The sequence below is a fragment of the Vicugna pacos genome, unplaced genomic scaffold (assembly GCF_048564905.1).
Source record: "Vicugna pacos unplaced genomic scaffold, VicPac4 scaffold_248, whole genome shotgun sequence".
Classification (NCBI taxonomy): Eukaryota; Metazoa; Chordata; class Mammalia; order Artiodactyla; family Camelidae; genus Vicugna; species Vicugna pacos.
The window spans coordinates 11,666-36,959 of record NW_027328927.1 but is presented as its reverse complement, the minus strand read 5'-3'; the positions used below and the strand labels follow the sequence as shown (position 1 = coordinate 36,959).

Below are 25,294 nucleotides of genomic sequence, written 5' to 3'. Positions count from 1 at the left end.
ATGAAATGTCACACCAAGAGATGAGAGGGTAGAAGTATAAATAATAAAAGATAAAAAGCATGCATGTTTGAAAAATATATCTACATTATGTACTTTCTAAAGAATAGATTCAAATCAGCAAGGCCCAATAACCCAATTCTTGGGTATTTACAGAAGTGAGAATCCCATCTCCAATCCACAAGGCATCCCTTCGGAGCACTGAGAGTCTACACGGTGTGGTCATAAAGGCATCACCGCAAAAGCTGTGCTATCCTGCACTTACGAGGAATGAGCAGGTGTGCTCGGGCTGCCCACTCACGTCATTTACAACCCACAGCACCTCTACGGGGTAGGGATGCCTAGCGAACCCCATCTCTGCAGGACAGAAAACAAGTCTAAGAGAGGCTAAGCCGATCTACCATTTCTCCATCTCACAGGACTTGTCACTCCAGAGCAGGAATCGAACTCGGACCCACGTTTGTAACCACAGTACTACCGTAATTTATGTGCTTTTTGTGTGTATAATACATTTGTTTCTGGCATGAAAGGATATTTAATAAATGATCGGTTGTCTTGTCTATCTCATTAGCTCACAATCTTTATATTTTTGAATTGTACCCTTCCCCTGGAGAAATGAACGGAAAGAGCGGTGGTCAGAATGAGGTGGGGCTCCATTCTTTATCTGTTACCTCATCTCATCCAAGTCCCCAACCAGGGAGAAGGAGAAAAGGTTTTCTTCATTTTTAATGAGAGAGCTCCAGTGATGGTGACTTACTCAACTCCAAAACCGAGTCTGGGGGAAGGGCACATGCAGCAACGAGAGCAGTATCACCTGTAGGAAGGCGAAAAGAGCTCAGGGGATGGCTCAATGGGTCAGCCTGATTTCATTTCAATCGATAATACAATAACACACTCTAAAAAATCTAGCATGCAATGGATTTGCTCTTTCTTGACATCTAGCAAGTTTCCACAGCCCACATGTAACATTATCATGAACTAGTGAAAGGATGAGTCCACAGACAAGAAAAATCAATGCCACAGGCACGCTGAAACCCAGGCTGGAAGAAAGGAAGGGAAAGGGCATAGTTAAGAAGAGAGGAAAGTCTGGGAAAAAGACATCATCACAAGGACTCTCAAGCATCATCCAGCAATCATATAATCATTCTTTCAAGAGAGAGTTACTTAGGTCCTATTTTGTGCGAGATTTTACAAAGGGCAAAGAGAGACCGCAGCGTCCATGGTGGCAGCAAGTTGCGGGGCTATAATACAATTCTAATCCTGGTACCTTGCACACTTGTCCTCAGTATAAAGGCAAAAAATAAATAAAATAATACTATGTAAACCATACACATTGCTGAAAAAAATTAAAGAATACCTAAATACCTGGAAAGACACACCACGCAGATTCCTGGATCAGATGACAGCATTCTTGGGATGGCAGTGCTCTCCAGAGCGATGCATACATACAACGTGGTCTCGATCACAATCCCAGCGGGCTCCTCTGCAGTAACTGACTAGCTGCTGCTACAATTCATATGGGAATTCGAGGGTCTCAGTAACCAAAACGTACTTGAAAGAGAAGTACAACGTGAGAGGACTTGTAATTCTCAATTTCAAACCTTACATCTGTATCTCCAAGTGAGATTAGAGGCCATTTTTAAGTTATTATTTTGTTTATCCTTATTTTCTAAATTCTGTACAACAAATATACCTGTTAGAATAAGAAAAATAAAAAGTAAGTTATCTTTTAAAACATGAACACCGATTCATTCATTGGGAAAAAATTATTTTAACTCTAAAGAAGTAAACAAATATCTAGTGAAAAAGGACTACTTAAAAACAAGTGTGCATTTACAATTTTCATAAATTGAAAACTGAAAAGCACAAACACATCAAGTTTCTAGGGAGACTGGTGAAACATATTAACAATTATTTTAAAAATTCTTATTGAAAAATGAAAACTCAAGAAAGGGAAATTCGTGATTTACAGCCAACTGCAAACACATGGAAAGCAAAGGCCTAGAAATCACAGTTCCTTTAACTCTGCTACTAACGGAATAGGAGAGGAAATTCCTCACTGAGGGGACAGTGGAATCCCATCCATAAGATAGAATACACAGTACAAACTGCAGTATTATCGGGAGTGAATAACTTAGAAGAATTCTGAAGTTATAACATTGTTGAAAAACTATAAAAAACACTGACAGGCAGATTAAAACACACAGTCATATATATTATATAGAAACATATGTAGTCTGCTCCCATGTTGCATAGAAATACAAACATATTTGTTCATTTATGGGCACTTATGACTTTATCCCTGGTAGAATATTTCAACTAAATCAAATAATCAATATAACACTCCTCTTGTCAAATCTACTTGATAAGTTACTCTGCTATGTAACCATAAAGTGTCTAAGATAGATCTAAAATTAGTGAAAAAGAGCTTTGTATGGCTTCTTGAATTCTTCTCAAATTTCCAAGCTTAATTTTAAAATAGATCTGAGCAGTATTTCTATATTATCTTTTCCCTTGTGAAATGAACAACACAGTCTGTTGTCAAAATTCTGTGCTTACAAATATTCACGAGCACAGTATCCTCACAAAACTGCTGGACAGCAAAGCACTATCCAGAAACTGTGACCAAATAAATGAAACACAAGGAAGACAGTGATCCTATTCTGGAGGGCTTATAGTCTGTGTCAACACTAGGGTTTTTACTTGATTGGTTTGATTGGGTAGCAAAATAAAATCAATCAAGTACTTTCTTCTTTGAGCGTTCTGTAAGTCATGACTGTTTTTAGTGTCATGAGCAGGAAAGACTTAAGCATGACTTGATTAGGTCAACTAGCAACAATCATCACTGGAGAGTGAGTAATATAGAAGTTAACTGATAGCAATGCTTCTGCCTACATGAGCCCTATAATAAATCTACACTGACATCCGAAAGGAAAATAAGGAGATGAGGTCCCTAATGAGAAAACAAACTAACAAGAAATCAAAAAAGGAAAGATGTTTTCATTAATGATTCCAGGCAGTAGTGGAGCATGGTGGTGAAGATCACATATTCCGGGGAAAAACATGAGGGGTCTGAACTCCCACAGCACTGGGTAGCTGTGACACTGATATTTCAGTGAAATTTTCTGCACCTCAGTCTCCTATCCAAAGACGGGGGAAAACAACCGCACCCATCTCCTAGACTGTTTCTACAAATTTAGATATTTTATACATAAAAGCTTAAATAAAATACTTCAGATTTAAAATAATACCCCAAAACACATGGAACAAAGAAAACAGAGATAAATTGGAGTTCATCAAAATTTAAAACATTGCTTCAAAGGGCACCATTCAGAAAGTGAAAAAACAACACACTAGAGAAAATTTTTTCAAATCATTTATCTCATAAGGAATTTGTATCTCCAAATGAAGAAAAAAAACCCCTACAATTCAACAATAAAAAGGCAACTCAAGTAAAAAATTAATAAATGTTCTGAAAAGGTATTTTTCAAGAAAAACATAGAAATGTCCAATAAGCACAATGAAATGATTTTCAATAGCATTAGCTGTAAGGAAAATCAAGTGAAAACCACTAGGAGAAGCCGCTTCACACTCACAACAATAGGTTATAATAAAAAAAATGGTAACAAGCACTAATGAGGACACAGAGGAAGTGGAGCGCACAGCCCTTGCTGGTGAGGACGTAACACAGCGTGGCCACTTTGGAAAACAGCCTGGCAGGGCCTCAGAGAGTTGAACATTTCGTTTCTGACTTACCCAGCAATTCTGCTCTCTGGGCACACACGAAAGAGAACTGAAAACAGATATCCACATAAAAAATCCCACATGAGTGTCCACGGCGACATTACTCATCACAGCCAAAAAGCAGAAACAACCCAAATGCCTATCACCTGGTGAATGGGTAAACAGAGGGGCCCAGCCATACAGTGGAATGTTATTCAGCAATAGCAAAGCATAGAATAGTGACTCAGGCCACAACATGGAGAAACATTGAAAACGTTACTCAGTGTGAAAGTAGTCGGTCAAAATAGACGGTTCCACTTACATGAAGTGACTCGATTTACATTAAATGTCCAGCACAGGCAAATCCACAGAGAGAAAAGTGGCTCCTTGGGGCTGGGGGAGGATGGGGAAGATGGGAATGTCTGCTTATGCATACGGGGCATCCTGTTGGGGGGATGAAAATGTTCTAAGATTGAATGGGATGCACAATTCTGGGCATAGAGTAAAAACCGATGTACATTTTAATGGGTGAATTGTATTAAAACTCTTAAGAACAAAAGCATCTCGGGGCAGTACCTTCCAGAGTAAATGCAAATTGCTAACTTTTATTAGAGGAAAAAGAAACTGCCCTCAGTATGAAAGCAGGAGATCAGCAAATGTGAGTTAACCGAAATTGGACAAGAGCATTTCACTTGAAACAGTTGCTGAGTGTACACGAAATATTCAGAAATAGGAGAATCACCTTGACATCACGAAGAAGCATTCTGCTTCAAATGCAGATCAAGGATTCGGCAAGCCCTGCTGCCAGAAATGAGCAGAGAAGAATCCTGATTCATAAAACTAGCACCAGAGCCAACAAGGAAATGGTGGTGAGGAAAGCAGGCGGTGAATATCTGGAAGAGTTTGCTACAAATATTTTCTCCACCGAAAATTTAAAAATAAAATGAAAGTGATGAAATGCTGTGTTGACATCACGTGAATGGGCTTCCTTCGGTGCTCGACTGTTCTGTAACCCAGATTGATAGACTCAGGAGAATCAGCATGGCTCCTGGGGGTCCCCAAAGGAGTGCCCACCAGCACGCTGACCACCATCACATCTGCCAGGGTTGAATTGCAGGGAAGAGACCAAGTTCTGAAAGGTACCGGAAATGTTGACAAGGGAAGAAAAGGATGAGTTTAGTCCTGGGACAGAGGCAGTGTGAGCAGAGGCCAGAAGGCTGCAGGTGAACTGCAGTAGACCTGGGGCAGGAAGGGATCACGGGGGAGCATATCTCAATTCTCTTCTGTCTCTCCCTCCGGTAGGAGAGATAAAGCCTGCATCCTTCTCACCTGGAACTGTGGGTTCTGGCTGGCAGAAGTCTTACCGACACGGAATGATTATTCAAGACTCTGTGGAAAAAGTCAAGAAATCGGGAGGGAGTAGGGAGCCATCTCCATGAGCCTCTCAAATGTTCCCATATTTATTGTGTATAATGAAAGGAAAAATTCGTTAACAGTTGTGAGATAGTAAGGAGGAAATTCGGGAAAGACAGGATGAGGCAGAGATTGTAGAATATACAATGAGTACAAAGGATTAGTGTATGTTTAGGGAAGTCATGGGGTGAGGGGAACAAGATACACTTTTAGATATGTTCATTACAAAGCACACCACCAGACCAGCCAGGTCTTTGTTTTGGGGATAATAGACTAACAACACACAAGCCCAGCGTTTATAGCTGAGGGTCTCGGTCCTTGCTTTGCAACCAGCAGAGTGCCACCTAAAACCTCAACTACACAAGCAAAGCATTGTCTCTGCTTTTTAAGGAAAGGAGACTGGAGTGAAGATGCACAGGAACTTGCTTGCAAAGCAGTACCAAAGCATATTTTTTCTTCTTAAAGTTCAGAGGCGACTGTGCTGTGTTATAATTTGTTAACGCAATCATGGGCTCCCACATGGAACCATTATGGAGGACACCCTAGGATGACTAATCCTGGATGTGGGTCTCTTCCTGCCATCTTCAGCCACTCTAGCAGGGTCTACGCACATCCGAGAATAACGATCCTACGGGACCACCCACTCTCTTAACTCCTGATGCTTGAAACTTAATTTTAGCTCTACACAACTTTCCGTAGAAAAGTTTCAGAAATAAAAGATATAATATTCCTTTTATATCTCATCATATTACTGATTTTTCTGATTGCTCTCTGCTGCTTCTACTTGGTAAAGCACCTCATTCTGCAGCTGAATTCAGTAATTTCCGTTGTGCATTTCTAGCCAGTTTGGGCTCGCTAAATTCTATTGGTCAAATACCGATATACTTAATTGATTTCTTTGTTCATCACTTTCAGCCAGGAGCAGAGGGAGTGTCACTCTTTTCCTCAGCCCACCCTCAACACTTTTCTCATCAACTCAGGCCTCCTGAAAACAAAACAAAGTATTTTTTTCCCTTCTACTCTTTCCACAAACACAACAGGAAACATCAGTCTGGAGAAAGTATTCAACACAAATTTTAAAACAAAAATCTATAAACCTGAAGCAACTCCATCTCCGAATCATGATACACAATGACATGAGAGTAATTGTGTCAGGCACAAAGCATGAGGGAGCCTGACTACCTGATTTCTATTCTTCAAAGGAAGGAAGATTTTCGTATTTTTTATTATCATTCTTGGTCATTGTTTCTGATTATGCCAAAAAATAGTTTATGAAATAATTATGCACTGCAATAACAAATTTTTAATGTATCAATTTTAGAAGACATTCAGAGGGGATAGGAAAACCCACCTCTGTAAAAAATGTAAAATTTCTTCCCCTGTTAAGAACACGTATACAAAATGCAACAGAGAATTCAAATTCTTGTGGAGAGGCTCAAAACCACAGAATCAAAGCAAAGTCATTACAATGAGTCAATTTAAATTTCACTGGACAAACATGCTCAATGCATACAAATAATTTTAAAGGCACACTGCAAACCATTCACTTAATGATCTGCAGGCTAGAGGAAGAATTTCCCTCTTGAACAGACAACAGAAATCAGTAGGTTGTCCCACCAAACCAGGAGCAGAGAACAATCAGGTTTTTAACAGTTTTGATAAATCAGCATGTTCTAAAGATCAAAATCCAGAAATTTTAAACATTCATTCAAACCACAATGAAACAAGCACTTAAAGAAAAAAAAAACACAAAGAATCTAAGCACAGAGGTCATTTAGATAGATCAATGAGAATTTCTTGTACCGCTTGAAGAAAGAACAGGCTATAACCTTTTACTTGAAAAATAAATCTTCTTTTAAAGATAAATGCTAAAACATATTTCATCTTTCATGTTGCCTTAAAAAATCTGAGGTACTTGTATCTGATCAGAAAAGTAATTCTGAGTAATATTATGTTACAATTCAGTGCCAGTTTGCTCTAGAAGAAAAGAGAAAAGTTACTATTTCTCATTCTGCACAGTTTAAAGAACCTCCCTGTCTCTATATCCTCCCATTTCCTAAGCTCAACCTCCCTAACCCTTCTGAAACAAGTATGAGAAAGTCTTATTCCCAACATGCCAAATGACAAAAGAATATCAATTTATTTATGTAAATATATGCCTACACCTTGAAATGGAGGAGAAAGTTATCAGAAGTCTATATGGAACTTCTTTCTATCTTCCTGATATCACACACACAAACGTTCACACAGACACAGACACATACCCCCTGGATTACTGAGCACTTCACAAGCTTAGTACTTACAACTTGTAGAAGATAACTTTGTAGTTAATTTAAAATACAAAACTTTCAGCTTTTGAAAGTCTTCATCATCTGCTAAACCATCCAAATATCAAAGAGACCCAATTAGCCTTCTCTGTAGAATGTAATTTCCCTTGATGGCAAAACAGACCCTAAGAAGTACTGGATCAAAGATTCGTGTTTATCACTACCTATGATCGTTTTTAAGCACATTAACAGATTCAGAAATGTATGTCTCATCAACATTTATTCCTATTGAAATAGCATACGTGTTCAATTGTCTATACAGTGACTAGGTCCCATGATGGTGTTTAAGAGCTATTTTGTGTATAGCAATATTTATATTCAAGTGCAGAAAAGGAGGGTGTGTTTTACTCAGTTGTAGAGCACCTGCATAGCATGCACAATGTCCTGGCTTCAGTCCCCAGTATCTCCAAAAAAATAAATAAACTAAGTGCATATTTAAAAATAAGAATAGTGCAGCCACTATGGAGGACAGTGTGGAGATTCCTCAAAAGACTAGGAATAGACTTACCATATGACCCAGGAATCCCACTCCTGGGCTTGTACCCAGAAGGAAAACTACTTCAGGATGACACCTGCACCCCAATGTTCATAGCAGCACTATTTACAATAGCCAAAACATGGAAACTACCTAAATGTCCATCAACAGGTGACTGGATAAAGAAGATGTGGTATATTTATACAATGGAATACTTCTCAGCCATAAAAACCGACAACATAATGCCATTTGCAGCAACATGGATGCTCCTAGAGAATGTCATTCTAAGTGAAGTAAGCCAGAAAGAGAAATAAAAATACCATATGAGATCGCTCATATGCGGAATCTAAAAAACAAAAACAAACCAAAACAAAGCATAAATACAGGACAGAAATAGACTCATGGACCGAGAATACAGACTTGTGGTTACCGGGGGGGGGGGTAGAGGGTGGGAAGGGATAGACTGGGATTTCAAAATTGTAGAATAAATAAACAAGATTACACTGTATAGCACTGGGAAATATACACAAAATGTTATGATAAATCACAGAGAAAAAAATGTGACAATGAGTGTGTATATGTCCATGAATGACTGAAAAATTGTGCTGAACACTGGAATTTGACACAGCACTGTAAAATGATTATGAATCAATAAAAAATGTAAAAAAAAAAAGAATAAACACAGGGAAATATACACAAAATGTTATGATAAATCACAGAGAAAAAAATGTGACAATGAGTGTGTATATGTCCATGAATGACTGAAAAATTGTGCTGAACACTGGAATTTGACACAACACTGTAAAATGATTATAAATCAATAAAAAATGTTAAAAAATAAAAATAAAAATAAATAAACAAAGTTGCAAAACAAAAAAAATAAGAATAAAGTTATAAAAAAACGCAGACTAAAAACCACTGCAACCTAGGTACTACAATTATACTAAAAAAACAAGTGTTTCTATCAAATATTCACTATATGCCAATCACTGAGACAACCACAAGTCACCCCTGAAGCTTCACGTGTGATTCTCAACAACCCTACTAAGTAGACACGGATGAGAAACCCGGCTCTGCGGATGAGGAGACGGAGCTCAGAGGAGCCGGGGACGCTGAACGTCCTACTCCGTGTGACACCGCGTCAGCCCAGGGCAAGCGCTGACACTGCTGCACTGAGGGGACACCCAGCTGCATGGACCCTTGGGGTACTGGGGAGTCCCAGAAAACACTAAAAATTTTTCAGTGAAAAACCAGCTCAAATATATTACACTGTGCCACATCCCTTAAACAGGGAACGTGAACGAGACCTTTTTGATGCATCCATGTTCTTTCTGCCATCATCAGTTACTTGCCCTCACTGCGTCACCAGTGATGATCTGGACCCCATATGAAGTGCACTCAGATGGCAGAGCTTTTAATGCTGTTTTATGAAGTTTGTAAGACTCTGTCTATGCCTCACACTGGTGGTCATCCATCACTTCTCACCAGTGTGGACGTACCACCTGAAATCATTCCTTTCTGCTTTTTAAAATCCCTTCATCTACTCCAGACTTTTCAATAGCAAAGAAGCAGCTAAACCACAGACACTGGACAGCTTTTCACCAAATGGACTCGAACAGCCCATCTGACTACCTGGAAGCCCTTTTCTTCTATTAAACCCACTTCCAGGTACTTCATCATTTTCTGATTGGTTAACTGGGCCTCTGACTGGCCTACTCAGAGAGCTCCCAACCTCACATCCAGGGGTGGGAGAGGACCCTGCTGTTGGGGGAAATCAGTGAGGAAGGTGGACATCCTTCAGCCACGTCTGCATGGGTAGAAGTGCCACAGCGTGCTCAGAAATTATACCGTCATCACCCCTGGGCTCCCATGGACTGGTTTCACATTAACCAAAGTCATGAGACACTGATGCAAGAAAACCAGAAACTTAGCTTATTAATGTAACAGATGACGTGAATCTATGAACCAGACTGAAATATCAGAGTTCAACCATGAGTACATTTTCTCCTCCACTGCCCAATAACGGGCAGGCAGTCACATGGCAAGCATGGACAGAAACGGAGCAGGAAGGGTTTCTAGATTAACTCAATGAACTAAATTTCTATTATACGAACAGATCTACTGCCCAGAAGACAATTAACGCCAATCACGGTGCACTCTCCGTGGACAGCGGCAAGACATGACTATGAGCACCCATGTAACTCTCCTTTCCCTGTCCTTTATAGGCTAACTGATGCACAGAGGTACAAAGATTCAGGGATGCTGATAACGCTAAACACAAAAAGCCCATCTCTGGGAGCCTCAAAACCAGACAGCCAGGGTTTAAATACCAGCTCTGCCAATTACTAGTTCTGTGATTTTGCCAACTTAATTACACTCTGTGTGCCTCAATTTCCACACTGTAAAACTGGGATAACAATCAAACCTTCCTTACTCGCTTGTTGAGAAGATTGAAGGATTCATTTCTGTAAAATGCTCAGAAAAGAATGTAGCACATTTTGGGTGTTCAACAAATGTCAACTTAATATCAAAGTGATTTACAAGTCTCCCCTCTAATCATCTTATGTGTTTCCTGGCTAGCCTAAGTCCCAAAGAACATCCTTATTTCTCCTTTTATAAACAATTGGGGAGTACCCTTATGTTCCACCCCACCACCTGTTTAAACTGAGGGAGGGGATGCCTCCTAACCACTCTTTTGGGCCATGGAGAGTGCTTCTCCCTTCACACCCCTGGCCCCTGGCCCACAGCTAGCACTCATCACACTAACAGAGTGAGGTGTGAGTCCGGGGAGACAAGCGGGGCATGTGAAACCCTTCCTTTCACTCCAGTGTTGGTCACCATTGGGAAGCACCTGGGATGCTCAGCTCCATGGCAGGAAAGCCCTGTGCATGAAGGGGCAGGTCCTCTCAAGGGAAGGCTCGCTGTGGCCCAGAGCTACATGGGACAGGGTGAGTCTGTATTTCTGGGACACAGTATCATGACACGCATTTTCCCACAGCCTTGAAGTTCATGAAGAACGTGGCTTCATCAGTAACAAAGAAGACATTTATCGCCTGTCTACTCTTTTGTGTCATCTCTCAGTTGGCTGCTGGAGACAATATGTGTATAAGTATTGGATCTCCTTAAGCCCCAAAATATATGAAGCAACAAATAATTCTGTGGCTTAACATTGGTTCAGGGCGACTGTGTAACAGTTCTGACTCTGCTGATGCTAAATTATGGGTATAGGAACTATGGAACCTCCTCAAATATCTTTCATCACAAAAACAGCTCTTCTTATTTTCCTGTTTCTTAGTAATTGCCAAAGACTCCCAAATGATGGCTTCACACAAAACAGCAGCTAAAGTTTAAGAGCCCTCTTGACATACTCACTGTGGTAAACACTGCACATAATTTCTAATTCTCACAATTCTACAATTCATATATGAATGTCCCCATCTCACAGATGAGGGAAAAACTCAAAACGAACTGTCTCAGGCTCACGTGGCTCAGTGGCAGCACGTGCAACCAAACCCAAGTCAAAAAACTACACCCCTTCGTATATGTACCAAATATCCTACCACCAATTAACACACAGCGGCGGGGTCAAAACTCAGGGAACTCAATACACTTTTCACCTTTAAGGTCGTCCAGATGCCGCTTCTAGCTGTTTTATAAAATCCCGGCTCACTGGTTTCTAACACTAGAAGAAAAGCCCGATTTTCCCATTGCTTGCACAGCAAGTCTGAAATGTTCACAGTGAGATGACAGAATAAATCTAAGATATAAGCAGAATAACTTTTCCAGGTAGACACACATAAAAGACATTGGGCTCTTCTGAAGCATTAAGTAAAGAAATCAAAATAAAATAAAGTTATTTAAGCCTTCTTTTACAAACAGGAATGTTAAGACTGTAAGAAGGTGCAACAGTGCCACCTATGGCTAAAATGACCTTCCAGGTTGCCGGGAAAGATGCAACACAAAAATTGCCTGTAGGATCAGAAAGGAGAATCAGATAACTAAAAGCTTATGTAGCATATACTGCACTTTGATTCGGGGGAAGGGAGGGATATTCAGTATTTAATTTGATACTGCTAATACTCCTGAATATAAACAGAAGACATAGGCTCATGGAAACTCATCTTAGAAGAGGAAAGAATCCAGTTCAGCCACTTCATTTTACAGGAGGGGAAACTGAGACATGGAATGTGTCCTCCTGGCAATCGGCAGCAAAGGCATCCTAGGCCTCATGTCTTGCACTGTAGCAAAAACCAACAGATCTGTACTACGCCTATGTTCATAAAAGTCACGTTTGTATTTTTCCAACAGTAGGTTATCTAATATCTTGCAAAATACTTCTCAAAGATCCAGGATATCATACAAGTTTGTCGACATACAAAAATATTTATTTACATAATAAAACAGCATGAGCTTTATTCTCTCTATTAAAAAAGTAATGTGTCAAATCAATGTTTTGATATTTTAAACCTGTTAAGAGTGTAGAAAAAAATCAAAATTTTCTTTAATCACAAAAGAGAGGAGCTTATTCCCTGAAAATGATCAATGTGGATTTTACTAAACTTAATTGATCTGGTCAGAATCCCACGAATTTAAATATCTGAGAGGATGGTTACACGGCAACCTAAATTCTGATTTGTAACAATACATATTCTGTGTAAATAATCTTCAAGGTCATCTGATTAAGGCAATTTAACTAGTCCCTGTCTCACTAGAATGATACAGATTTCATTAAAACTTCATACTACACCAAAAAAAAAATGAATCCTTGTTACTTTAAACCATATTCAAATATATCATACATATACATATTAAATATGCATCAGAAATAAGCGACACTCTTTAGTATTCAGAGTTGATCAATCTAAAATATCTGTCATTGTGACAGCACTTTTATTAAGCACCTCTTGTGTTCTTTGTATACAAGGCGTCTAACTCTCACAGTCAGACAAATTAAACAATATTACTAAAATTTCACAAATGAGGAAATGTACTTAAGCCATGAAAACAACTTACATATTCATCAACAGGAAAGAAAAGAGTAAAGACTTTACTTACAATATTCACTGACAATCTTTTCTTCCATATTAAGACTACATAAAACCAATTCAGTCTTTGTAAGTATTTCTGTCAATAAGGGCCACTAGAGAAAAACAAGTAACATCAATAGCAGTGGTTGGACTTTCAGAGCCCACTTCTCTTTTGCACTATAATTATTTTTAATGTTATGTTTTTAGTGCTTACAGAGCACTAAAATATAAAATTAACTTTTTAAGTAATTACCTGAGAATTATAAATTTGTGAAAATAAACAATTGTAATTTCTGCCACTCTGTCTCACCTTCTCAATGGTGTCTCTCCTTTGAAGGCATCATCAAGCTGAGATCACTAAACTCGGCCATTTATGGAGTCACAGGTGTTTGGGTAACCACTTAACGGGAGGCTGATTAGAGGAGCAATTAAGAAAGCATCCTGTGCAGCCTGGGTTCCAGCACCGAGCTAGCCACAGCCTGCTGCGTGTAATTTGGGACAAGCTGCTCCATCTCTCAATCCCTCAGCTGCAAAAAAGGAGACACTGATACCTACAATCAAACACCTGCTATGAAATAAAACATGAGGAAAGCATTTTAACCTTAGGTAGGTGTCCACTCACAGCGAGTTTGGTCATTATGATGATGAGGATGCCTGTTAATAAATTAAGCTAGACCAAACAGGAGAAATCACCTTAAAGGAGAAACATTTTAAGTCAATGAGCATTTCTTTTTGGATGGATTGCACAATATTCTATTGATTTTTTTAATAAACCAAATTTTGTCCATTAATTATAGATTTACAGGTTCATGGACAAGTCTCCAGAAAAAGAATTAGAGGCCTCTAAACTCCGTAAATTAAGAAAGTAAATTAAAAAAAAATCAGGGAGGAGGTTATACCTCATGTGGGAGAGTATGTGCTTAGCATGCATGAGGCACTCAGTTCAGTCCCCAGTAACTCCATTTAAAAACTTTGTTTTTTAAGAAATGGGGAATTAAAGCAAAAAGATGGAGGAATACAGACTTTTTTAGAGACTCATCTCAGATTTAAGATGGGGAAGATACCATCTATTTCTCAGAGGAAATTTTGAGGACTATGTAAACTGGATCTGAGATATCTAGTTCTTTAACATTATTCATGAATTCATATTACCAAGTGATAAACTACCTGATAATCCACAGTGGTGATACTGATCATAACAGCTGCCATCACGGATCGAGCTCCGGCTAGGACTGCTCTGTTCTGACATCTCTGCCCCTGAGGCCTCACCAGACTGACAGCACTAAACTAGGTCATTCATGAGCACCTTGTGTAAGTCCTCCATTTGTGCTTCTGACTCTCCCCTCACCAGCTCCTCTGAGGGAAGCACTGTTATCATCTTACCCACTCACAGATAAGGCGACTGAGGCACAGAGACTAATCCCGTTCCAGGTCACATTGGCATTAAAGGACGTCTGTATTTCTGCTGTTTTGCTTTTGACAAAGGAATCTGAGATATCAATTCAAGGCAGACTGTTAAATAATCAAGTCTGTCAGGTCTTCACCTCAAAGAGCAGATACTATAAATTCCTGATGTAGGATGAGGCTGCCGCCACAAACTGACTCAGCTTGAAATTAATATCCAAGATGAAGCAGCGGATACACGTAAATATTCACGATTGTCAAGTCTGCTCACGGGTCTGGGCCTTTCACTGCCTGAACGGGGGTGAAATCCCCACCCGTGTCTGGGAGAGATGCACGGTGCTTCCCGGGCTCAAACAGGCTTCACGGGCTATTTCCTCCCACAGACTGGCCTCAACGATTAAAAGCTCTCAAGGTTTTTACATCATGCAAAACAAAAAGACATTTCTGCAGATGGAGCACTTTCTTAGGCTTAAATCTTTTTTTGCCTACACTCACCCAGGGGGAAAAAAGAAACATGACTCTGCAGAGTCTCTGACCCTCACCACTCACAGGAGTAGAACAGCCACAGCAGAAGATGGCTCTTCACATTGCAGGATGAGAACAAAATAAAGATGCCCCAACAACAGGCACTCCCAGACACAGCGCTCAGCAGTCTTCTGCACAATCACGGTTGTGTAGCACCCATCACCTTCTATTTCCAGAACACTTCATCACCCCTAAAGAATCCGCCTATCACTAGCAGTCACTCCCTAATCCCCCTCCAACCAGCCCCTTCCAGCCATCACCTGCTCTCTGCCTCTGCATGTGCCTTTTCTGGGCATTTCAGATCACTGAAATCAACAATATTTGACCGTTTGTGTCTGCTTCCTTTCAATTAACAAGCTGTTATCAAGGCTTGTATATTTTGAAGTGGTATCAGCATCTCTTTCTTTTTTTTTTTTTGAAAACGTTAAAGATTATTAGAAGGTGGTAAGCACTATCAAAAAGAGTAGAGTGGAGCATAAGTGATTGGGTTTCAAAGGGAAAAGTGTGGGTTGAACAGTCAGGGTGGACTTCCAAAAACAGGTGGCCTTTTTCATTTTCCTCTTTTTTTTTTCTTTTTTATTCACTCTTACGTGTGAATAATCTTCCACTACATGGAGATACTACATTCTGTTCATCCATTCAGCAGGTATTTATGGACGAGTTCCAGAAAAATGAGTGTAAGAGTTGACTAGCATGGATGGCATTTAAGCAAAGGGCAAAATGTGCTTTCAAAAAAAAGCCAACAAACAGAGGCACAAGGAAATTCAGTGCGTTTCTGAGCAAAGTGCTTGCTTGCTTCGGCAGGACTACCGTGCAGGACTGTGGCGGATATTGGCAGGAGTCACGGTGTGGGAGAAACATGAGAAGACTCCCCACTGCAAGTAGCTCAGACAATTCTCCTCCCTCATCCTGTATTGTTAGAGCAATGTTTCTAGGTTACTCTTATTTCAAGTAATAGCACTTTAACTGCACATCTGATCATCTCCATCAGACCACCTTTCCTCCAAGCAACAGAAAAGCATTCAATGACCTGAGCAGCTCCAGGACATAATGGTGATGGATTAGGGAGTCCTGCAGCATTCCAGCCTGCAGGCACAAACCCCACATGTGCCCTGGTGATGTCCAGAAAATAAAATGCATGGAAATATCTCACTGTTTTTACACGACATCTGCCCTCAATTTGCCCCAAAACCATGCTCGCAAAGCACTAATCAACCCTCTCAATACAAAAATAAAAACGCTAAGAAGGCAAATTTAGGCTCTTTCATTGAAAACCAGCAACCATCACTGCCAGTATCTGAGCTGGAATGCTCCTGACTTTGAAAACCACTGCGCAGTTACTTTTCAAGCGTAAAACTCATATATGTATTCAATGTAGATGATATTGCAGTAGGATTTTTCTTTTCAAAATTTCCAGTTGCAACATTAGCACAAGAAAGTTTATGTATAGGCTTTAAAAAAATCAATTATCCTCCACTTTCTTAATTTTGAACTAATTATTATTTTATAAATGTGGCTATGCTGCGTATTATAAACCGTTTGATTTCTGAAAACAAGACCTTTATGACCTCACTATTTCAGAGCAAACTTTAACGATTCTTTGAGAGGTGTGGCCTGGGGCGCCCACTATCAGCTCTTTAAATACTGACAAGGATGTGCTATTAAGTCATGCAAAGGCTCTAACTCTACATTAGCTCAGAAAGCAAAGAAACTACACCAAAGACTTCCTTAAATATTTTATATATTTCTATTCTTTTGAATATTAAAGTTCTTAAATGATATGATTTTTTTGAAAAAGACAACAGCTCTATTAAATTTCCTCTCACCAAGAAAGCAATCTTTATGAAGTAAAAAACCCCTATGGAAATCGAAATGACAGGACGTTTCTAGCTAAGTGAACATCCAGATCTGAACACAAACCTAAATCCTATCAGATCTCACTCGAAGGAGCTCTACAAAGTCCTGGGCAACCCTGGAAATTAGCTCTTTTGTTCCAAATGTTGGCTGAGCTAAGATCATCACACTAGGCAGGGAAGGAGAGAAGAGGAAAATCCACCTGGCGACCTCCATCAGTTTTCTTCCAGCCACAAAATGCCTCTAGGTCGGCCCGCTAACAAGTCCCCCAATAAGGAAAGCCGGCATCCACACTGCCCCTGCCATCCCCAAGTAGCCCCGATGCCCATATCCCAGCCTGTGAATGGTCTTCCAATGATCCCCCAGTTGGTGGCACCCACCCCCTCTTCCCCGCTATACAAACACAGAGAGCCACGGCAGCCTTCCAAAATCACAAATTTGATTACATCAACCCCCACTTCAAACCGTTTAGAGGCTCCCTGTTAGAGTTCTAGCCCCACCCCAGACCCTGCTCGCCCATCCTCACCTAAGTACACAGGTCCCCAGTGACCACAGGGGCCCCTGACCTGCTCCTACTTCCCACTTGCTCCAGTCTCATTTTGACTGTTTCCCAAGGAAGCCTTCCCTCCCTCCAACCTCCACAATTTGTTCCTCTCTTCCTAGAACATTCTAGGCTAAGTCAACTTCTGACAATGCTAAGCTCTCAAGAAGCAAATACATTTTGCTTACTAATGTGGCTACACGCTCTCTCCCCTAGACTCACAGAAGTGCACGTGTAATGTATAAATGAATGACCGGTTGGGTCTCAAAGGGACAGACATAACTGCTCTCGCCCGTCCCGATCCTTCGGTCTGTAGAATATCAGAAGCAAAACCAGAAGTACCTTTCCTGAGGGTCACTTCTGTTGACACCCTTCACTGCCTACTGTGTCAGTTCTAGTAAAACTCAACTTCTTCCAAAGCCCTACATCCCGGACTCTCTCCAGTGTCCTCCCCAGCAGGGGCTCCCTCCACCCTGGACCGCACAGGGCACTCTCCACGGGTGCCCACGCCAAAAGCCTCCAGGCCTCTGCCCGGGCTGCACCTGCGATCTGAGACACATTCTTGACTCCTTCTCCTGGCTGACTCTTACTCTGTCCTCACAACTGAATGTAGAGCCCATTTCTCCCAGGAATTCCTCTCCGATAATGTCCTTTAGGTCTTGTCTGGTCTCTATCTATAGCAGCAGTACATGGTGACCAACTGGGTGTTTGCCCGCTCCTTTGAGACCACGAACACTTGGGAACCACGTGGGAAGGAGTGAGAGATTACAAGACGGTTGAGGGAAGCAAAAAGCAGAAATCACAGTCCAAGTCCCAAATTCAAGGATACTTTCTCAGAAAAAAGTATAAACTATTTCACACGTGTGCAATTTGGCTACTATTTTTGTGGCTTGGGGACAGCAAGAACTTGGTGTTCTAGTCCAAAACCTAGGTTACATGCAAAGAAATGTATATATTCATATCCAAAGGAAACCAGAGCTGCTCAACAACAGTTTGCAGTTAGAACTGAAAGGAACTTTGATAAAGGCAATCTCTCTCTCTCTCTTCTTTCTTTTCTGGAATCATATAATTTTAGAAGTATTTGCGTGACTAACAGATGGCTACATCCCGTGATTCTGCACTGGAGTGTTTGGGGCTGAGGAAGACCAGATTAGATTCACTCTGTAAATGCAATCACACCAACACACTGATAGGTGCCGTGGTGGTGAAAATGATGTTCCAAAGCAGGCAACCTTATTCGGTAAGAGAACTCTAAATAGAAAGGAAGAAATGCAATGTCCTATACTGAATTTCATTTGCTATATGGGCCATTAACTGATAGTATATCTTGACTAATGAAACCCAAAAATAAATTGTCAATGTCGGTTTTCTTCATCTGACCATTTTATGCTAACATCGGATATTAAATCCTCACTCCATACGGAAGCTCAGGCCTATGCTGCAGCACAGTTACACCCCGTGGAAGAAAGCCGACCAAGGGAGAATTGGAGAGTTTCCCTTTAGAAGCTGCGAAGTGTGGTTTTACACCTGTATATCATTTGCAACCACATCATCGACAATGGGGTTAGACGTTACCTCTGTGGGGCGAAAAGCACTGCATGCTTCAGAACCATCAAAGAACGCTGAGCTTTGTGAAACAGTCCTGAGGCACTTAAATCATACTTTTACTGAAAGGCTCCAAATCTGACCCACTTCACCATTCCAGGTATAACAGGGAAGTACTGGAAACAGTAGAGAGAACATGCCCTTGAAGTCTGACAAGGCTCTGCTTGAATCCTGCTACAGCATTTATCAACCGCTAAACAAACCAATTCCTTAACCCCTCTGAGAAGGCTTCCCAATCCCCAAAAGGGGGCTGTCAGCGCCCACCTGGGAGTCATGGATGTGAATGAAACACGCAAGTAGGGCGGCCGACTGCTACCTGTCACGGGGCCTGGCTAGTTTCCCTCCGCTGCCCTTCTGCCCCTTTAAACTTGCACTGATCCCCCTGGTAAGGATCAAGTCCCCGGAACAGACTGCCCGTATCTTCTGTGTATCCCTGGATACATGACTTACCCTTAGGAGGCCAGAAAAACAACTGCCTCCTCCCAAGTCACTAACAATATTCTTAAGAGTCTGGGTATTTTTAACTCTATTTTTCAGGGAGACTATTCCAGAACTTTCCAAGCACCATTCTCCAGGTTGGCTCCCCTCCCAGTGCCCATCCTTCTTACCTCAGATCCTCTGTCTGACTGCCTCCTGTTCATGGGAAAGCGAGTCCGGTAGGGTGGGGACTCCCTAGGCCTCCCTCCCTCCCTCACAGGTGACTGTGAATACCTTCTCCCCACTCCAACTCCAGCTTCTGAGGATTCTAACCTTCCGTATCCTGCAGGCTCTGCACCTTCCTAAGACGCACACGTGGCCAAGACTCTCCCTTTGGATTTCTTTCTGGCTGGCCCTGCTGAGCCCCAGGCCCCTTAAGGATAAATGGGATTGCTCTGAAAATGACAAACGCCGTTTGCTGACACAACAAAGCTGCATGGTCTGGGCTTTCCTCCAACCCAGGCACAGCCCTCCCCTCCCTCAGCCTCAGTCTGCAGCTCTCGAGATGATCTAATTCACATGCAAGGCTGTGAACACCAGCTAAGAATTACGACTCCCAACTTGTATCTCTAGTCCAGCTCCTTCACCTGAGCCCCAGTCTCATAGAGCCGAGTGCCTCTTTGAAGTCCTAACTTGGATGAAAAATGGCATCTTAAAAATGCCTCATGTCCACCATTTACTCTGGAATTCGATTCCTGGCAGGTACCTCCCAGACTCCCCATTTTAGTAACAGCCTCAGCACCCACCTAGTTGTCTCAGGTCACATTCAATTTCCACTGTTCCCTCCCCCAGGCCCTGCCCTGAAATCAGTCCTGTTATTTCCGCCAATAAGCTGATCTCAAGTGTGGTTTTGCAGAGACCATGGCCGGAAACACACAAGCTCACAGCATGGTTCACTAACAGTTCGCCGTAGGGTGCTCCCTGGAGGGGGAGGCATCTCCTGCCGCTGGTCACCTCAGAAGGCACTGGATTCTCACACAGGAGGCCCAGGAGAAGGGACTCAAGATTTTCCCGTGGTCTGAGCTTTGAAGGGCCCGAGGTCTGGGGGAGCTCCTAATTAGCAGACACACTTGCCAGTGAGCAGATGAGGATGGGGGAACCCACGCAAGGCTGTTATCACTCCAACTCCTGGGCTCTCGGGAGCCACGGGAAAGACCTGTGTCCAGTGTACAGCCCAGCCATCACAGATCCCAGCCTGCATTTGCCAACCCGGACAGCCTAGACTCCATCAACTTGCGACACTTACTTCTGTTCTGTTCCCCACCCAGAATGTGATGGACTCATTCAGATATTCTGGCCTGTCTCAAGCGAGACAAATTCAGTGAAAAATGAAGTGTCCACATTTGGACCAGAGCATGAAAGGAGAAACAAGGCCTCATGGTCAGCATGATGGTGGTGGCCAAACCCTTCCACCGGGTGAGATGAACCATGGTGAGGGTGAGAATCCAGGGTCCTAGGTCGGCCAAATCATCTTCCTTCACGGTTGTCTGGGGTGTTGGAGACTGACTACCACAAACTAACGACACGGCTGTCAGTGGTGGATGTCAGCTGCAACAGAAACGGATTCAACTCTTTACTGCCAACATGGGTTAAAAGTAAAGGCCGGGGCAGGGAGGTCTGCACGGCTGCTGAGGCAAACCACAGACCCAGCTCTGAATGCCCACTGGCTGGAGCAGAGAGGAAGCTACGGCCCTTTTAGCTGTCCCTGTGTCCAACAGATCCAGGTGAGCCAGCTACTTAGGAGAAGTTCATGTTGTCCTGATACCCAGAAAAACCAGCCTCGTAAAGGGAACAAATAGTGTCATGGATTTTAGACCCAATTCTGCCCCTTTATGAAGGCAAAGTAAAGTAAATGGCACGGGGAAGTTGAATGCAAAAAAAAAAAAAATTAAAGAACCAAACGGTGACCGCTTCCTCCAACAGCGTCCTCTGCAGCTGTCACCTCCGTGGCGGTGACAGTGACCGCCGGCCATGAAGCGCCGTCACGCACGTCACACAGCGACAGCCAGGAACCGCGTGCCGAGCACGTTTGTGTAAAAGCAGGAATCGAGCAAAATGCTGCAGAGTTTGACCTTACAAGTTTAAATACTCCATGAAAAGAATCCCTGAGCAGCCGACTAAATCAATTCGCATCTTACTTCTTCAAAACAATCAAACAAATTTAATAAGGGCGCATTTGTCACCAAATAAAAGGAGGACCAAACAGGTCCCTCAAAGCAAGGATTTTAACAGGTATCTAACACCAGTGGGTAATGTGCTAACAAAGCAAATATTCCAAAACATTAGAAAATACAAAATGACTAGGATAATACATGGATCAAGACAGATATTAAGATTTTGCTTTTTAAAGCGATGGAGATAGTATGGAGGGCAATCTGGCTATTTCCAATGCAGGGTGTGCACAGCCCACATTTTCAGATGCAACAACATGCTCACTGGGCAGTACAAATGAAAAAGGAGTAAGAAAAAGGAAAAGAGGAACAAGAGAAAATTAGAAACACACAAGAACAAAAATGATTTTGACAGCATGTACAAGAATTTACGTGAGTGTGTGAGGCCAGGGACGAGGGGATGGTGAGACCCACCCTCACCCCCTGCTCCAGGGAAAGCAGGGACCTGAGGGGAGCGGCGCTGCCGGGGAACCCCAACGTGGTCAGCGCCCCTAACCAAAATTCCACCTACAAGCTTCAAGGCAGCTTTTGAGCTACAAATTGTGGTCGCATTTCAGTCTGGACCGTTTTACTCACTTCCACCAAGAGTAGCAGGAGAGAATTAGGCTCTGCTCCTGTACCAAAGAATTGTTTAAATAATTAATGACTGTGGAATACTAAAAGCAACAATATGGTAAAAGTGACTGGAGGAGAATGTGCTTGACCCGAGCTCACTGGCCGCGTTATCTCACTGACGTTCAGAAGCTGGCTGAGCCCTTATGGTACCAGAACAGACAGACCCAAAAGGAGGGAGGTTTAATGCGCTGCTGTATTTCGATACTGGGAGCCATGCCTGGTACACGAGGTTCTGGGTAAACAATGGGGACAGTGTCAACCACTGTGGGCTAATTACACATCCGGATACTCCGCCAAGTCCCAAGGGCAGACTTCAAAAGACAAAAACAATCTGGCATTCTCTGGTGGGGCTGCAGACTCAGAGACAAGCATTTGTTGAGTAAAAATGTCACCAGTGACTCCTATGACAAAAGAGGAGGCACTGGCGTGGGGGCTGGGGCAGGGCTCCAGGCTTCCACTGCTCACTCACCAGTCTGTCCAGGGGGAGAAGTGGTCCCTGCTTATGTTGCACCGATGCACCTACCTTGACTAATGCCTGGGGCCTCAGCAGGTGTTGACAGGAGAGGTGAATGGAGCCAGACTTGGTGTAGCACGGTGCTGGCAGCTATGCCCTCAGCAGTGCCCAGGCTCCTATACATGCCAGCTCATCTTAAGAAGCAGATGGGGAGTGCGGGCATGTAGATCACAGGGCCCTGAGAGGACAAGTACAGATCATGGCTACAGCATGCCTCTCCCCTTCCTTAAGTCATAGAGGTATATCTCGAGGAACAGAAAATTCATCCAGAGCCCGCTACATTGTCTCTCGCAGGTGGGACTCGTGTCCCCTGTGCTTCTCACTCACAGGGCTGGTCTAGACATTCTTTTTATCAATTCTCTAGCATCTTCTCCTCCAACTTACAAACAACCAGAGAGTAGGATCTGATCTTAGCTAAGTTCAAGAGTCACAGAGCACTTCCTTCACAGCGGGCCCAGAAACATGTGCCAGGTTCTCCGACCGTCACCTGTGGGACCACAATGAGCCCTCTCCAGACTCAAGGACAGAGGCCGTAGGCCGGGGGAACACAGCTTCCCTCACTCACCCCAGCAAAGGTTTCCACGTCTCGGAAAAGGCATCTCACCCTCTTCTGCCCGAGGGACAGCGCAACAGATACACCGGGAAACAGAGCTGAAGTTGGGGGGGTAGGCAGCCCAGAAGAGCTCGTCTGTACTTCCGAGGCAATGTGGGGCCGTTGACTTAATCACAGGGAAAAAGTGAGAATGAACATTTCCCTGCTCTGTCCCATACAACGTGATACGCCTTTCCCTGCATAAGGAGTTCATTCGGAAGTCCCCGGCGGTGTTTCTGCTGTCGTAACATGGCATGGAGGCTGTCGGGCAAGAAGAGAGGGCCTGAGCAGAATAGGTGCTGGGCCTGGGAGGCAGGAGACACCGGCTCCAGCACCAGCTCAACCAGCTCCTCGTTCCGCCTCTCGGGGTTCAGCATCTCATCTATAAGCAAAGGGATGAGACTGTCCCAGGACAGGCTGCCCAACAGAAATGAAATGAGAGCCATGTAAATAACATTTCCCATTTGCCACGTTTAAAATGGTAAACAAAGAAACAAACCAACAAACAAAAAACAAATACTAGAAACTGATTTGAAGAACAGATCTTACTTAATCTACTGTATGTAAAATACTATAATTTTGACATGTAATCAATATAGGAAGTAAAGAGATAGTTTATATACTTTTACTAGACAAGCCTCAGTGTCTGATGTGCATTTGACCTACAGCACATCTCAGCTGAGTCCAGCCTCCTCCCCAGTGCTCCTAGCATCAGTGGCTTTGGCTACTTTATTGGACAGCAACCCCAGGGGTCCCACCATGGTCATGGCTGTAAAGCGGGAGTAAGTGTCCACACTAACCCTAAAAGGATCTCTCTGAAACAAAGGCGGATTCACTTTGAAATGTCTGGAAACCGGCGGGCTGCATCTCCATCCCCCCTTGGCTACAAGACAGACTTCTTCCTTGCTGATCCCTTTCTGGATGTAGGGAAGCAATCCGGCACAAAGCCAGGGTGGACTGGCCTTCAGGTAAACTTACCTGCTGTCTGTGTCCAGTCCCATGAAGTCCTCCTTCTCAAACAGGATGCAGAGGAGGGGAATCTTGTCCCCAGAATTCTTGGGGCCACCATCCAGCCTCTTGGACTTGAGCAAGATGAAGAGTGACTCAGTGAAATCCTCGATCCTCTTCTCCACCACCCTGCAGTCCTCTAAATTTGAAGGCAACGTCGGTGCGCGGCTGCTCGACTTCCTCCACATGCAGTACAAAGACAAAGAGCTGAGAGTCATTATCGAGGTGCCATACAGCTCCTCTGCACGTGGAGCTTCTCCAAGGCCTTGGCAGAGAGACAGTCGGTAATGGTGACAAGGCCCACGACCTTGCAGTGTTTCTGGAAGATGCTCCACCCATTCTCGGGCACATAGTGGTGCCTGTAGTGGATACAGAGTGTCCACTGGGAGCCACATGGGCTGATATGGCTCACCGAGGTGAGTAGCTGATAGATGCAAAAGATATTCTCCTCTGAGATGATCTCCATGGTTTGGACTACAACGGGAAGTGTCTGGTGGTCCTCAGCACACTGCACGTAGTCAGGGATGCTCATGTTGCAGGCCCTGCCGAGACAGGAGAGGAGATCGAGGTACATACTCTGCTGTGTGCTATGGGCCCATCTAGGTTGCGGTGACCTGGTGTGTACCAGACAGAAGGCAAGGGAAGCCAAAGCAAATCCGGGGGTACAGTTTGTCCTCATAGTCTGCACATGGCTACTGTAGCTCGGATCACATTACCCAGTTTTTGGTCTAGGCTTCCTGCCACTGCAGAGAAGTGTCATTTCTTATTTTATATTTCCAAGCACCTAGCAAGGCTCTGATATAAAGTCACTACTCAAAAATGCTGAATAAAGAAATGAACAAAGGATATGCTTTCCCCAAACCCCTTCAGCAGAATATAAAGAAAAGGACCACAGTAGGATCAAAAGATCTGGAATTCTATTCAATTTATTTGAACCCCTTAGCTTCATAGTAATGGATAAGAAAACTTGCCTTGGGGTAGAGGGTACTGTTCATTGGTGGAGCACATGCTTAGCATGTACGAGGT

At 42.9% G+C, this 25,294-nt stretch overlaps 1 long non-coding RNA gene across 1 annotated transcript; it reads right to left on the bottom strand.

Annotated features, from left to right (window-relative positions):
* Nucleotides 1-536: 536 nt before the first annotated feature.
* LOC140695502 (uncharacterized) lies at nt 537-24,459 on the bottom strand. The gene is made up of 3 exons (XR_012071174.1): nt 24,239-24,459; nt 1,363-1,548; nt 537-811 (listed from the first exon to the last, which is right to left on the bottom strand). It is a non-coding gene; the product is annotated as an uncharacterized lncRNA (long non-coding RNA).
* Nucleotides 24,460-25,294: the final 835 nt, after the last annotated feature.